Source organism: Vigna angularis, chromosome 3 (genome assembly GCF_016808095.1).
Source record: "Vigna angularis cultivar LongXiaoDou No.4 chromosome 3, ASM1680809v1, whole genome shotgun sequence".
Taxonomy (NCBI): domain Eukaryota; kingdom Viridiplantae; phylum Streptophyta; class Magnoliopsida; order Fabales; family Fabaceae; genus Vigna; species Vigna angularis.
In genome coordinates this window covers 2,957,870-2,974,546 of record NC_068972.1, presented here as the reverse complement: position 1 = coordinate 2,974,546, position 16,677 = coordinate 2,957,870, and the positions used below count along the sequence as shown (strand labels likewise).

The 16,677-nt window shown below is 27.3% G+C and overlaps 2 long non-coding RNA genes across 3 annotated transcripts; both read right to left on the bottom strand.

Moving 5' to 3' along the window:
• Positions 1-6,921: 6,921 nt before the first annotated feature.
• On the bottom strand, positions 6,922-9,500 carry LOC128196042 (uncharacterized). 2 transcript variants are annotated; one of them, XR_008248142.1, is made up of 2 exons: positions 9,009-9,500; positions 6,922-8,780 (listed from the first exon to the last, which is right to left on the bottom strand). It is a non-coding gene; the product is annotated as an uncharacterized LOC128196042 (long non-coding RNA). The 2 variants fall into 2 exon arrangements; XR_008248143.1 differs by having other exon boundaries at positions 6,922-8,718.
• Positions 9,501-15,423: 5,923 nt separating this feature from the next.
• Positions 15,424-16,383, bottom strand: LOC108325694 (uncharacterized). Its single transcript, XR_008247816.1, has 2 exons — positions 15,928-16,383; positions 15,424-15,784 (listed from the first exon to the last, which is right to left on the bottom strand). It is a non-coding gene; the product is annotated as an uncharacterized LOC108325694 (long non-coding RNA).
• Positions 16,384-16,677: the final 294 nt, after the last annotated feature.

The window sequence follows — 16,677 nt, the reverse complement described above, 5'->3', positions numbered from 1 at the left end:
AACCGATGCCACATTTTGAATGGACCCAGATGCTTCGACGGTGCCACTTGGAAAATTATTTTTATCTTTCATAATTTTTTTTTTCAAATATATATAAAAACAATGAGTTATTTTTTCCATAAATTTAAATTAATTTTACATTTTCATTTTTATAATCGTTCATGAAAAGAATTATCTAAGATATAGAAGATAGTTTCGATTAAAAAAGGAGGAAGATAAGAAATGTAATATGATATAAGAATTTTTTTAGTGATGAAGATAAAAACTTGGTGGGAAGAAGGTTAGATAGATGTTTGGATTTTGATAAGATTCTGATTATAGCATCAATGATTAATATGTCACGTGCATTATTTCAGACTACAACAAACACCTCCAATTCTAATAAAAAAAGGTTAAAAAGAAAAAAACAAAAGATGTGAAAGGCTTGGATTTTTTTTTTCTCTGTGGAATAATATTATTTATAACTACAGTTTTCTCCATTAATTACAAACAATTAATTATCTGGTAAAAGATATTTATACACAAAAAAATATTCATGATACTCAACATTAAGCTTTAGAGAAGTGCTCCAATGTTTTAATTTGGAACACAAAGATTTGTCATTGTTAAGTAGAAAAAAATGTATTTGTATTTTAAAAAATATTTTTTCTCAAGAATACTTGTTTAATTCGTTGTTAGTTTAATCAAATCAACTCCACATAAATTATTTGTTAATTAGATTAACAAATAAATGTTTTTCAATTTAAACTAAATTTTTTAATTTAGATTTGATAACTAACACAGAGTTATAATGTGCAATTTGTTTATATGTAGATCAACTTTAAAAAAAAAACATTTAATTCTAAATAATTAATAAATATATTTCTTTTCAACACTCACATTTTTTATTTTTTTTATATAAAGATTGAATGTTAATTAGATGTGACGAAAACAAATGAAAATGAATTAAAGGAAAATTGTTCTAAAGACCATGAAGGTAAATGTATGAAAATAAATTTCAGGAAATTAAATTACTAAGACAAATCAATGAAATTTATGAAAACAGTTATTCAAGTAATTGTTATTGAATTTGCCATTATTCTGTTCGTGGCATTTTTAGAGTGTTTTACTTGTAAATATAATTTGTTTCCAATTTTTTTTACATAAACATTATATTTAAAACCTTCCTCCCTTCTTTCTCATTTTGATGACAATTAAACTAAATAAAATAAGTAATTAATTTCTTATCTTATCTAATAAATGACTTTTTCGATATAAATATTAAGTTATGGATCATTCGTCAATTTTCATTTTTCATTTTTATATTGATTTTGTTGGAAGTTTCGACTAGAGATAAGACCAATTTAAAGTATATAAATGGATGCAAACCTTACCTACAAGTCGGTTTTGTAGGATTGAATTAGGCTTAAAAATAACTTTTTTAACATAGTATCAGATCCATGTTGGAAGTATCACATCAACTAGAGAAAAGGTTAATTTATAATATAACTGAGGTGCAAACTTCAAGTCGGTTTTGTAGAGTTGAGTTAAGCTTAAAACTCATTTTCTAATAAGTTTTACCTCCGTTTAATTTTTATTTTCTCTTTCGCTTCCCTATCTAGTAATCTCTTTCTTAATCATATCTTTAATATTTCATCTTTAGATGTATTTATCTTATTCCATTTGTAAGTATTTATCCTCATATTGCAATTTCTTAATTTCAGTAAAGCAATGTTATGCTACATATATTGAAGGAAGCGACACAGGAAAATATTTTAAAAACTTTTTTAATGGCTGCAAGGCAATGACCTTTCACTTTTGGTAATATTATTTTGAAAATATATTTTATAATAAAGTTTATAAAAATATAAAATAAAACAAAACAGGGGAATGTCAACATGATAAATAAGTATTTTGAAAATATATAAAAAATGATTATTCGTAAATTTTCTTCTCATTTTTTTTAAGCTAACGATAGAAAATAATCGATAAAATAAAAGTACAAGATTAGGCTGGACAAGGCCAAGTAAAATACTATCTTTTATGGAATCAAATAGGGTAAAGGCCAATATTCATGGATTGGTTCTTAATGGATGCAACATTCATGCCTACAAAACTGTTATTTGATGTTTGAGATAATGACGATTCCGTTTTATTATAATTAATTAAGTGTTATTAATTTAAAATTGGAAACATGGTCATGATATAATCCCAAATTACCTAATCATTTTTGACACAGAAGAGGGAGAACATACTATATGTGGATAGAATTAAAGCTAAGTATCTCTAATTTGCCAAATTATTTGATGAAATATGTTTTTTTCCTTAATTTACAGTTAAAATTAAAAGTAATCTCCTTTTAAAATTTTGGTCAAATTTAGTTAATCAATTTTAAAAATGTATAAATTTATTTTTTAAAATATTAAATTTATTTAATATTTTAAATATTTTTTATGAAAATATTTAAGTTATTTTATGATAACTAAAAAATACGTTTAAAATATTAAATAAAACTAACAAAATTTGATTAAAATAATTAAGAGTTTGTTAACTTATATAACCTTTGTATTAAATTTTAGTTGATCAAAATATCTTAATATATTATAGATTCTAAGATTTAAGATCAAAGATATTTAAATAATTTTTGATTTATTTATTTATTTATTTAAATTAAAAATAAAAATTATTAAATTATTCGTGTATTTAAAGTATGTAATAAGGATTTTTTTGTCAACTAAAATTGAGTACATGTTATAAGTTAACAAACCTCAGTAAAACTAAACCAATACATTTTTAAATATAATAAACTAAATTGATTTAAAAATTAAAAAAAAAGTTAATTTTAATTTTTAATAAAATTATATTTAACCTTTATTTTATTGGTTTGTTCCTGCGTTGTATCAATTATATTCCTCATTATTATTTTTTAATGTGAGAAATAACTGAATATTAAATTATCTTTATTTTCTTGAACTAAAAGTGTAAAAAATTGAGTTATGCGCCACCCACTTAGATATTTCACCATATAAAATGTGTTGCTTTTGGTCTGTATGGTATCAGTACGGGCTGCAAATAGACCCGGCAGCTTCTTCCACTACCAACAGAGACTCCAACCTAAAACATAATTTTTCAATTAAAATTACCAAAATTCCATTTTCTTAATTTTTTTCATCCGTTTAATTAACGTATCTTCTCGTTTCAATTTTAAATTTTGAGTTATATCATTTTTCTGCAGAGGAGGCAAAAGGTATGCCAATTTTATAAACACAATGTCAATTATAAAATTTATTTTCTGTATTATAAATCTCATATTAACTAAAAATAGAACGATTTTATAATATATAACTAAATACAAATTTTATTTTATAAATTAATTTTATAAAATTAAGTTAAATTTAAAATCACATCTCTAACATTTTGGATATTGTGGCCCAGACATCTTAACCACAGTAACATCATATTTTAGTAGGTTAACTTGGACCAAAACCTTATCTAACCATAGTACTTACTACATTGAAGGAATGTCCTTAGTATTGGAGAATAAATATACACACAGATTACTGTCTTGGCACCTGTCATATTTAATAATGAGATGACAACTATGTTTCGTTCTCTTGCAAGCTGATCCAAGTTCAAAGTTTCCAAATTATGAATGAAGGAACCTTAAATCATCCTTTTCCTTGTAACTTCATTGTTGTTCTGACTTAATATTTGAATCTCATGTTTAAGAGATTGTACTGCAAAATGCAGAGAATATAGAAATAGCAGCTACCCTTTTCGTCTAAGCCGCCAACCATTAATTGCGGTGGTCCTGATATGATGCACTTTCTTCGTGACAGCCATAGGGTAGGGCTCATGCTACCATTTTAGATCATAAGAGAAAATAACCTAAAATTCTTCAAACACTTTACTTCAACATCATGGCATATGTATACTTTGACTAGATAGAGTAATATTGGGATAGGGTGATATAAGACAGATGTTACTGATATTGATAAAGATTCTGATATAGAAGGATCAGAAAACCCTTCTGATATTTGAAATTTTATAAATTCAAGTTATGTTGAACATTTTTTTTATGATAGATATATTAAATATTTTACTGTATTATACTCCCTTCACGTGAACTGTAAAAATCCAAAACTTTCTGGGTTTGGTGTTGGGAAAAAGTATGTGAAGTCAATTTGTTAACAAGCAAAATAATCAGAATTGATGCTAACTTATCAAATGAACAGAAGGGTAAGTGTAATCTTCTTTTTTAACCTTTTTGTTTCGATGTCATTTTCTCTCCCAAATATAATGACTGTGTTTCTTAAGTCAAGAATTTGAATGAAAGTTTCCCACAAGAAGTCTCAAATTTACGTTTTAGTTCTTCATGATTAAATGTGATGGCTTTTAAAGAAGCTTGAAGGTGATAGTTCAAACGATGGAAGCAAAATTGAACTCTTACAGATTTCAAATTTCAATGCTTTTTTCTTTTCTTTTTTTCCTTATGGGTTTATTGCTGGGTACGATGAGTCTCTCTTAAACATTTGTAAAAACTATTTATGGTGGTTGAATTTTGCTTAAGCTTTGCGTTTATTAAAAGGTTTAAATTTTGGAAAATGATTATTTTGACATACACGAGTCACTTGGCAACCCATTTTTGAAGTAAAATAATTTTCTAAAAAAAATAAATTTTATATTTATAAAGAGGAAAACAATAAATATAAGGTGGTGTAAAAAAAAATTAAATGTCAAAGTAACATGATTTTTAAAATTTTCTTGTTATTTAATTAAATAAATGGCTATTATTAGTAGTAGTATTTTAAAGACAGCCATTATAAAAGTTAATATATTCATTATATATAATAGTTTATAACCAAAAAAGGTATTTTATTATTTTACATTAGTTAAGCGCTTCTAATCAATTTTTAAGAAATATAAAACTCAAATTTAATATTATACGAGACACTTTCAGATTTAATTTATTTAAATGAATTTATTTATTATAATGTTTTACTGAATACTTAAAATATTTTAAGATTAAATTGTTAATTTTGAGAGTGTGTGGGATATAAGAGTATGATGATTCGATTGAATTTGTTCCTTTAACTTTAATATGTTTTCACTCTTTAAAACGATTGAGTTTTAACTTTATGACACATTTATATTAAAGTATAAGATCACACGTATTCCTTCAAACTCTCATTCGTAAAATAAATATGTGATTTTTCTACTACACGTTACGGATAAGAAGAGTAATGTAAACTTTAAAAGATGAAAATCAAAGAAAAATATTTTACTCAAGATAAAATCAAAATCCACCGTTTTCATAAGAATTAAAAAGAGTTATTACAAGATTCATAAGGATGAAAAAGGAAAGGAAAAAAAATAGAAGGTCCTAAATTAAAAATCACTCGTTTCAGAAGAACTAAAAGATAGTTAAGCCTTTTATTTTTTTATGCCTTTTTTTTATTGTTTAATTGTTTTTGTTTGTAAAAAAATTTCTCGTTTTTTGACCGCATAATAAGACGAGGACCTATGGTGTTTATTCATTTCTAAATAATATAGTTATTGATTTTATAAAAAAATGTGTTGAATATTAATATAAAATAACAAAAAGTAATTTATATGATATAAGAGACTCATGAGGTCTTATAGACTAGTTGACCTAGTGAAATTTATTAGATAATTTATAGGGTTTTCAATGAAACAAACTACAGTTTTAAATAACCCTGATTGAAGCCTTAAAAAGAACATCTATTAGCTAAATAAATTAAAGTCAAGTTTGATTCATTCGAATTAAAAATAAAACATAGTTATTGATTTTCTCAATTTAATCCTTTAATTTTTTTATTAAGAACATCAAATTTAATCATTTAATTTTTTTTAAAACATTCAATTTGATTTTTTAACTATTTGTTGGTTCTTTAATTTTCAATCAACCATAAATTATTTCTCTTTTCCATCCACGACGATTTTAGATTTATTCTTAAACCACAATTTATAGTCAAGTAAGAAACCAGCGAACAATCAAATTTAATGTTTTTAAAAAATTAAAGAATTAAATTAAAAAAAAACTAATAATTAAGGATTTTTCTTTAAAATTTGAATAAAATTAGAGAACCAAATCAAGAATTAAGTAAAAAAAAAAACTTTTCAGCTTTGTATTTGTATAATCATAACTACTACTAACATGAATGCTGAAACTATAACAGTGTTTTTCTTTCGCATTTTATTATAACATATAAGCCATAATAAAGTTAAGAACAACTACTGATTTTTCCTGCTATCCATCTCTTCTTAAAAAGCAGCACTGTGTACAGTACAATGGGCATGTGATTAGGATGATTAATTAATACTAAAAAAAGTTCTTTTGCTTAATAATACTAATCATAGCTAATGTCAAAGACACTTTTCTTCTTTAGCTTTGGGGCAGGCAAAATCAAATTTACCCACTTTACCTCTGTTAGCTACATGGAAGGCTGGTTTTGTACACCTAGACAAATAATTTCTCAAAATATAAATGTCAAAATACTAAAATTGTAATAACAATTTTAATTTTATACATAATAGTTGATGGAACCATGGTTAATCATTTTCGTTAAATATGTGTGTGTGTGTGATGCAGGAGTACATTATTAGTTAAAAGACAAATAGGTTGTAGTATGATAAAGACGTAACGTGTATCCAAATTGATTCATTTCTTGCTATTCAGTCAATGCTGGAATATTCATTTTTCATTAATTGGATTCATTCTGAGTGAGCGATCAAACAGACATTAAAGTCCAAAGTCATAAACTTTCTTTCACCAAAGGCACACACTGCTTTTTTCCATTGCTTTTGTCTCTCTCATTCTTTTTTATTTTCTTTTCGACGTTTGGTATCATATCATTGTCTGCTTTGCATCTCCTATCTTTGGAAGGAAAAATCAAAAGCTCAAGAGCAATAGAATGGAAATTAAATTAAGAAACCCAAAGTCATTCATTCCCTTTATATAAAACTCACAACAAAGGAAAAAAAAAAATACATTGATGGGTGTAAGTGATGCATGCCAGAAGCATAAGTTCCTAAACTAAAAACCACCCAAACTCAAGACAAAACTCCCATTAGACCAAAACCACCACAACCAAACAAGCAACCTCGTATGCATCTCTTACATCCCATGATTCTTCCATCATAACATTAACATAAAGAAAAATCAGCGGCAAATACGTGAGAAAGAAGAAGTAAAATACAAAATTTAAGAACCTAAAGTTAAAGGTAATTCGGACCGCACCCCTCAATTCCCCGCGATGCAACGATGACACTCTCCCAATTCTTCACATTGTGATGAGCCAGAAACTCGGGAGAGTGCAATTGCAAAGCTTTTGTGTTGCGTTGTTTCCTTCATCATCATCAACTTTTATGCATATTTACGGACATGCCCTTCTGCCCTACACCACCGTCGTCCACGACGGCGCCAACATCTCTCACCGTCACACCTCGAAGTCTCGAAGACATGGTGGTAGTCCCAGATGCCATTTTGGTGGGGTGTCAAGAAAAAAAAGTTGTGAGTGATAATGGATGAGTGACAAAGCTGTGAAGAGCAGAAGAAAATGGAAATGGGGGAACTACAGCTAAGCTAAGGCTTAGAAAATGAGAGTTGGAATAGAGAGTGAGAGTGTGTAAGCATAGGGACAAACAAGGGGTGACATGATGGGTCGTATATAAAGGCGAGATTTTAGCTTTTGGTTCTGCATTATTATTATTATTCTGATTTATAATATGCATGTGAAAGAAAAAGAAAAGAAAAGGGAAGTTGAAATTGTTGGTCTAATATAGTTAAGGGCATGTTTGTGGGGAATGGCAAAATGTCCACTAACTCGGTTTCCAAAGCTCTTGGAATTTTCATATTGATTTATGGTGGGTTAAAGAGGAAGAGGGAAAGAAAAAATTGTAGGGGTTTGATGGGGTTTGTTTGTCTGAGTATGTGAACGTGGCTTGGTGATTAACTATTTTCTCACTAAGCTCAACACACAAGCTTTTATGGGCAACTTTTTGGATTTATTACCCTATTATTGAGGGTTGGACTGGGAGAGATGGTTCGTATAGTGTGTAGTAGTAGTAGTAGTGGGGCATTAACCTAGATTGGAGTGAATGGATATGGAGGCGGATGATTGGCCCAAGGTGCAGCTAACCCCACCAATTTCACACCCATTTATCATTGAGTAATCAACACCACCATCCAACCCAAACAACACATACAAACAAAAATCCCCAAAACAACACGTATGCTATTAATTCTGTCACATTTTCTCAATTACTTCCTCTGTGACATTTTCTCAAACACTTCCTCTTCATAACATTTTATATTTACTGTTTACTCCCCTCTTGAGTTATTAATCATCATCATTTTCATGTATCGAATGTGGTGTTCTTATCTTTCTTCCACGTCCTTTCCCTGTCTGCTCATCTCCTTGCTTATTTGAGAACGTTGTGAAGGAATTTTCCAAGTCGAGGCAACGTGGTGCATAGTGTGGACTCCACGCACAAGGAACGTCAACATTTTGAACTGGACAATCGCAGTTGCATGCGCATTGAAATTTAGGAGTCGCTGCAGTAAATAGGAAGACAAGGAGAAAAAGACGCTTCAAAAATTCTACCTCATGCAATCTTTCTCTGCTTTATTAGCAACCCTTTGTCTTAGTCAAAGATTTCGATTTATTCCCTGCTCATAAATCATCTCTTTGAACTTCATCACGTTGCGTTACAAATCTTCCAATTTTATCCCAGTTCAGTATATCAATCGATTTCAAACACCCAAAAAAAAAATAACCCTGTTAGAAGTAGCATATATTGTGAAGACATTTATGCAATTATTGTGTAATGATCGATGGTAGGATTGAAAAAGGTGGAATGATGTTTGTCACGTAGCTGGTGAGAAAATGGGTTATAAGAAATATAATGGGCAGGAAAGTCGTTGTCTAGCATATTGGTGGTATGATAAAGAGTAAATGTGAGACACTGGGAAACATACTTTTGAAGATGATAGAGAAAGAACGCACCTGTACTAACAAAATGTGCAGCTGAATCACTTTACTATAGATTTTGCCATCAGAATAGAAAAAAGCACAATAACAAGTCAGCGGTGTAGATTCCTTCTTCTTTTTTCCTAAATATTCTTCATTTTTTTCCTTCAACATTCATTAAAACCCAATAATTCTATCATTATAGACAGAAACCCATTGATCCGTTTGCGTGGGTTCTTAATAGATTATGTCACGTCCAAACCAAAAGGTATTGTGCTGTGGTACATTAGGCTGAGAAATAGACGCACGCACCACCGCCTTTTGATCTTCATCCAACGGATGTTACACGTGGATCTGTCTTTGATTAGGATAAGAAGGCTGTTTCTTCAATCAGATGGCTACAGAGTTGACTCAATCAATCAATGGGACCCACCGGGCACATGGGTTTCGTCCCATCCCACCTAATAGTCTCCCTGTGACAGGGCCATTTTTGTCAATTTCTACTTCAGCCTTACGTCATTAGTATGTCATTAGAGGATAACTGATTATTAGGAATCACCTTAAACCTACTTAATTCATTAAATCTTTTTTACGACTGTCACCCTCTTTGTATCTTTTACAATTCAGTTCATAACTTACTTGAAAGTATTCACTCAAAAAAATTACATGAAATAAACTAATATATCAAGCGTATGATCATAATATGTTGTTAAATACCTGATAGAGATTCTGATAAATGAAAATTGGGTGGGGGTGAAGCATATATTTGTATTGAATGTAAGAAAGTTGGAGAAGGAATCTTGATATAGATTTATCTAAGGTTTGGTTTATGATCCTCTTAACGAGGCGTAGTAGTGCAGTGCAGCAAAGGATTTGATAGCAGACCACCTTATACACAACAACACTACCTAGATTTCGTGTCTCACTTTTACCTTTCAATTCCTATGTCTGCCCTTCACTTTTAATCACACTTATGCATAAATCCAAATCAAATTTTAAATTGTTGACATTACTCTCTAGTTGCCGGTTAATAACTCAGTGTGCTCCACCTGTTTATATACGATTTTTTTCCTTATAAAATTCAGTATAAACGATGTCACACCAATATAATTATGTTACAGTATAAAAAATTAATCAAATTTTAAAATTCTCATAATAAACTTCACTACTTTTATTACTTTTTTATTAAAAAAATAATCTAATTGTTTCTACATGTTTTAGTTAATTTCATCATTTGATTTTATCTTATCATAGATAACCATTTAATTTTACTATTATGTATATGAATAAATTGTTCTCGAATTTGATAAAAATTGTTTTTAACTGAATGTATATCGGATTACTAAACTAATATGTATTGGGTTTCTATTTGTTTGATCAAAATATTACCATGCTAACTCCATTATTTTCAATTAATTACGATAATTTGATATTAAAATATAATTAGGTTATGTGGTTGAAACTCATTCGAGATTCATGGATAATAGATAATACATTTAACGATGTATGTTAATTTGTCAAAGTATCTACACAACCCTCATCTAATTTGAATATGTTATTACTTTTAAGGTTGAAAAGGATTGAAGTGTTAAAATGTTTTTAGAATATTTGTAGGATATATGTTCAACTCTATAAGAATAATTGGGGTCCATCGTGAGATCGTCTTGTTGGGTCTATCGAGGAGGATGTTCATCAGAGAGATACAAACACTAATGACATCTAAGTCTAACTATATAAAGGATTGACACCATTCTACTCAAATCTTTATATAGTGTTCTACTTTCTCATCTTTATTTTATTTTAACATTTAATCTTAAAATTAAATGATAAGATTTTAGAAATTATTTTTCAGTGTCCAAGTTCATATTGTTAGAATTGAGATGGCAAAATCAAACAACCGTATTACTTGCACTAAAATAAATTAAATAAAATTTAATTGAGGATATAAAAATTTTAAATACTCAATAAAATATATTTTTAATATAGACTCAATTAAAAAATATTCAAACATATAAATAACTTCAAACTTAATTATGTTATTTTCACTTTCTCGTATAAAAACGTGTAAGTGACAATGATCCAAAATAACAACTGTATTATCTAAATTGACAATAAATCAAATAATAATAAAATAATTAAAAAATGTAAATATTTTAAATATTTAATCTAATCAATAATTTTAAATAGAAGTTTACTCAAAAAATATACACATTTATAATGTACTTATAACTTAATTAATGTTATAATAAGAATAGCTTCTTTTGTAAGTTAAGTAAAGAGGTTTGTTACTCTCTCAATGAAAAAAAAAAACTTATTTTACATGTTTATTTGTGTATGGCTGTATTTGACTTTCTAATATCTTAATACATAGTTAAAAATAAAAATAATTTTGAATTTACTAAAAACACATTATTAAAGCACTGACCAAGAAAATAAAAATTAAAAAGTGTTGAAAATTGAAATATTATTTGCATAAAAATATTACATATTAATATTTTAATTACCATATGAGTATATTTTTTGTTGAAATGACTTTTGTTTAATCAATAAAAATTATTGGTATAAATATTAAAAGCTCTTTAATGACAGAATTACTATGCTACTAATTTATCTGATATTTCTTTTAAAGCGTAGTTTAGAACTTTTTTTCTTTTAGAAAACATCTTAACAAAGTAAAAAATACTTAAAATAAAATTTAAGATTAAATATGTTTTTAATTTTTAATTTTTAGTAAAAATTGAAATTAATTTTTTTGATAATTTTAGTCTAATTTAGTTTAAGTGTGGATTTAATTTTTAAAAATTACAATTATAGTAATTTACTATGTTAATAGACCAAAGCATGAACATAAATTAATAAGAAAACATATATTTAGGTAAAAATTGATTTAGAATAACATGTTATATTAAAAATGATTACTAGTCAGAAAAATTATTGAATGATTTTGACAAAGCAGAGAGTGGTATTTGGGTAAGAAAAGATAAAAAAGTGAAAATAGTGGCAGGAAGATAGTAAGGGATGCGTGTTTATGGTGTGTCCGAATAATTGTGTACAAAGAGCGGCGCGTGAGGCCTCGAGAGTGTGTCTCACCCAACACTGGTGGGTCCCTTTTCATTCCTTTCAATGTTTTTTACGCATTGGATCCCGCATGCGCAAAACCACACCATTTTATTCTTTTTTTATTTTTTTACTTTTCTAATTAATGTTTAATGGTTTTATTAGTAATTAATTATCATGTGACCGTGCATATGCATTCACGTTAATCCATAATTCAGCTCTTCTTTTCTCAACTCAACCACCACTTCCGCTTTCGTTACACTTTCAACATTATTTTCTGTTCCTTTTTATCTCTCATTTTGCAACCTAAGTCAATGCTAAATCTTCTACAAAATCTCCTCTCTTTTTTTCTTTTTTCCACAAAAACAACTTGTTTCTATATTTCTTTAAAATCAGTAAGTAGATTTATTTCTGTTTTTCATATGTTTGTCTGGTCTGTTTATTTTAACTTAAATGAATCTTGTTTACTTTTTAAATAAATAATTATTCCACAAACACTTATTTTAAGACTTAGTATCATAGAAAAAAATGAATTTATATATACAAATTAATCCACGTAACAGATTACTTTGAATTTAATGACGAAAATATTATTTTCTAAATTTGAATTTACTTTGTTAAATTAATATTTTAAATACAAATTTAGTTTTAAATATAAGTATACTCGAGTACCATCTCACGTCCAGACTTAATTGAATAATAAAATTTTAAATCTATAGATTTATTTTGTGCTTTGTTGAATATGTTTTTAGTTTTTATATTTAAATGTGAAATTGAAATTTGTTTTGCATTTTAAATTTTAATCTTCAAACTTTAAATTTAAAAAATAATAAATATAATCTTTTTTTATCTACTAAATGATGTTATAGATTAACATTTGATTAAATATATCAAATGGTGTAAATACTTTATGAACATGAAACTCTTTAATATGTTAAAAAAAGTTAACATAATTAGATTAAAAAAATATTTATTTTTAAAATTTAAGATAAGAGTGCATTAAAGTTTTGAAGATAAATTTTATTTTCATATATAAATTTAACATATTTAAATGTGAAAGGGATTTCTTTTCCATTTCAGATACTGTTTTTAGTCATAATATGTGAGTGGTTCTTCCGACAAGTTTGGTACCATTGCTCAATAATAATAAATGGAAAGATGAAAGTGATTTGGGTTTTAGAGAATCTTGTAGTTTTTATTTGGAGTTTTAGATCCAATTTTTCTTAGAAGTTGAGGAAATTACAGTAAAGAAAGTTAACATTTAAATTTCAAATCTTAAGTTCCGAATTGAATTTTGATTTGAATTTAGGTGGAGACTTTGTATGTGGATGAATCGAGTTTAGTGATTTTGGTGGAAATTCCGCATGTAAAGTATTCAACGGGGTAGGCTGAGATTTTTGTAAGATGTGAATTTTGAGAATATTGTATTTTAAAAATGTAAATTTAGACTAAAGTTTGTTATTGGAATTTTGATTCTAGCTTTTTTTTATACTGAAATTTTAAGATAATATGAAATAGATAAATAAATAAAAATATGCATACATAGAGTTAAGGAAAAGAAAAATTCCAACTTTATTTGATAAATTAACCTGGTAAGTTCAAATTGGTGAGCTTGCCAATTTTATGCTGTATACCATAAATTGTGATCATGCCTTGAATCGTTTTTAATCATATAACATCCTAAAATTATACTATAATATTTTTCTATACAATACTTTAATTATATTATTATTAAATAGTGTAATTTTTTATTATATATATATATATATATATATAGAGAGAGAGAGAGAGAGTTAATTCTCACATATTGAAGATCCATATTAAAAAAGTTTTAAAAATATTTTTTTTTTGGAAAATAACACTTAAGGAAAGGCAACCAATAAGTATTGCTTTGAGAGAACTCATCCCACAATTGGTTTTATAATTTGTTTTCTAAGATTGACGTTGAATACAAATTTGTGGTTTAGCATTACCATCCTCATTATTCTTGTTTTCTTGACAAATTAATAGACTAGTAATATTGTCAAAATGGATCGCAACCTGCGAGCTAATCGGGCTCATCACGGGTTTAAACTAGATTGGGTTTGTAAAAATTTTTTAGAACCTGACTCATTCGAGTTAAACCCGTGGTGAGCCGGGTTGACTCACCAATTTATCTATTTTAATTTGATTATTTATTATTTTGTGTTTCAAATATTATTAATTAGAACTTTTTTATTATATTGTAGATGGAGATTAAAAAATGTTTAAAGAGAGAAAAATAATATAGATTTATCTATTCAAGACTTTAATATTATAAATAGACAAATGATACAAAAATTATCAATATTAAAAAAATATTTTTCGCCTTTTGTTTTTAGATTAAGTTTGGATTATATGATATATTTTTTTAATATTTTTTTAGAAATTTATAATTAAGTGAATGAGTGAGTCAACCCGGTGAGTTAGATCGGATTCAAATTTTTTCAACTCGTTGATAAATGAAACGGGTTGGATTGACTCACTAAGTGACCAATCCGTGGTGAACTAAACCCGGATCGAGCCAAATTACCCGTTTTGACAGTTGTATTACTAGTTGATATTATCTAAATGTTTGTTTATCTATCCTTTAGATACTTTTAAAACAAAAAAATTCATTTAATTTATTTTTAACATAATTTTTCAATATTATCATTTGTTTTCAATTACACCTTATCATGTTATATTTTCAAGTAACATTAAATTAATATTATGATTTAATTACATGTAAAGTAAAATAAACGCAACAGTTTATTTATAATTAAAAAATCATAAGTAAAATTTAAATTTTTTAAAATAACAATGAATAATTTTTTTAAAAGAAAATTAAAAACCAATAACTTATTTATAAAAGCAAAACATAGTTTTAACAACTAAAAATTCAGTGAAACCTTGTCTAAAACGTTCAATATTTCAGTAAAAAAAGCCAAAAACCAATTATATATATATATATATATATATATATATATATATATATATATATATATATATATATATATAATTTCATGCGTGACTTTAAAAAATAAGATAAAAAAGAAATGGAAATTATATATAAGCACAATGTCAGACAGAAAAATATGAATAAAATGTGTTTTCATACATGTAAAAAAATTGAATTCATGCTTCCAAGCAGGATTGTAACCAAAAAATTCGAAACATATTTTCAATCACCATTTCAGCTTTTTGAATATTGACTAGTTTGAAATACGAGATTTTCTAAATACGATTTACTCACTTTTTTTTTTCATTTGCCCATGTATTAACGAATTTATACTATTTGGTAAAAAATAAAAAATAAATAACGTGATGTACCCTGGCTTTGAAAAGAACATCTGTGTTACTTTGCAGGAAATTATATATTTTGAAACAGCAAAAGTAGAAAAATAACATTTCAAATTTAGGAAGAATGAAATTACAGAAACAAATATATCTAACTTTTAAGAAAAATAGCAACAAATTAGCTAAACGAGAATTAACCGCATCAGTATTTAAAGTTTTTTGTTTTGGGTGGTGGTGATCGTAGGGAGAGAAAGATTCATGGAAAAGGAGAAAGGTGCGTTAAAGGTAAGGGCTTTGATGAGAGTTCTTGATTTTGCTTTCTTGGGTCCAACTGCTGTCGTATGAAGATGGTTCTTGCTTCAGTGAAATTTGTTTAATGAACTCAGATCCAGACAAGTGGCTGTTTTATGCGTTCGTATAATTTGTTAAACAAGAACTTGAACCAAACTTGTCTAGATCTAAAAAATTATAAGTCGGAAAAAACTTTTCAGTTCTGACGAAATTTGCAACTAATGAATCTTTTAATATCGGAAAATAGATCAAAATTAGCAGATAAAAAATTGATGAGAAAATAGAGGAGAGAAAAGAGGGATAAGATTACCAGATGGGAAAAGTTGAGAGATCTGAGATGAATAAGCAGCAGAAAGAGGAGGAAGGGGAAGAAATAGAGGAAAACAGCGGTATGGGAGGTGTAGGGAAGAAACACCATATTTTGCTTTGCTATGGTTAGAGATGGATTTAACAATAGCATAGCATAAGCTTTACTTCCCAATCCCCCCATACCCATGTCTTCCTCCAATTTTGTCTCCCTTTTCCTCTCTTTCTCTCTCAAACCTTCTTCAACAATGATGCAAGAAAGAAATATTGTGTAAGGTTACAAGAGACTTTACAGTGATAATCATAATAAGAAGAATGGCACACAGAAACAGCTTTTTTAATCATACTGATGAAGGCGCAAAAAGAAAAGAGGAATCAAAACTGTGAGCATGATGAAACTCGTGACATAGAATACGGACAAAAGTTGTCGGCAGACCATATTGAATAGAATATTTTTACGTAATGGATTGGACCCTCTCGGGCCTCCAGTTCTTTTTATTATCATTTATAGTTTTTTCAACGTGGCCACTGATAAATCTTGTAATAGTTTTTCTTTTATCCTCTTAAGAAAAATTGGTCTTTTTTTCAATATAAAATTTAAATATTTTATTTCAACACTGACATGTTATATTTAGAATATATAATTTCAATTTACTTATTTTTTGTTTTGAAACAGTTGATTCATGGAAAATAATTTAATTAATAAAATGAGAAATAAATGTGAACAAAACTCTAGATTTTTAAATTAATTAAA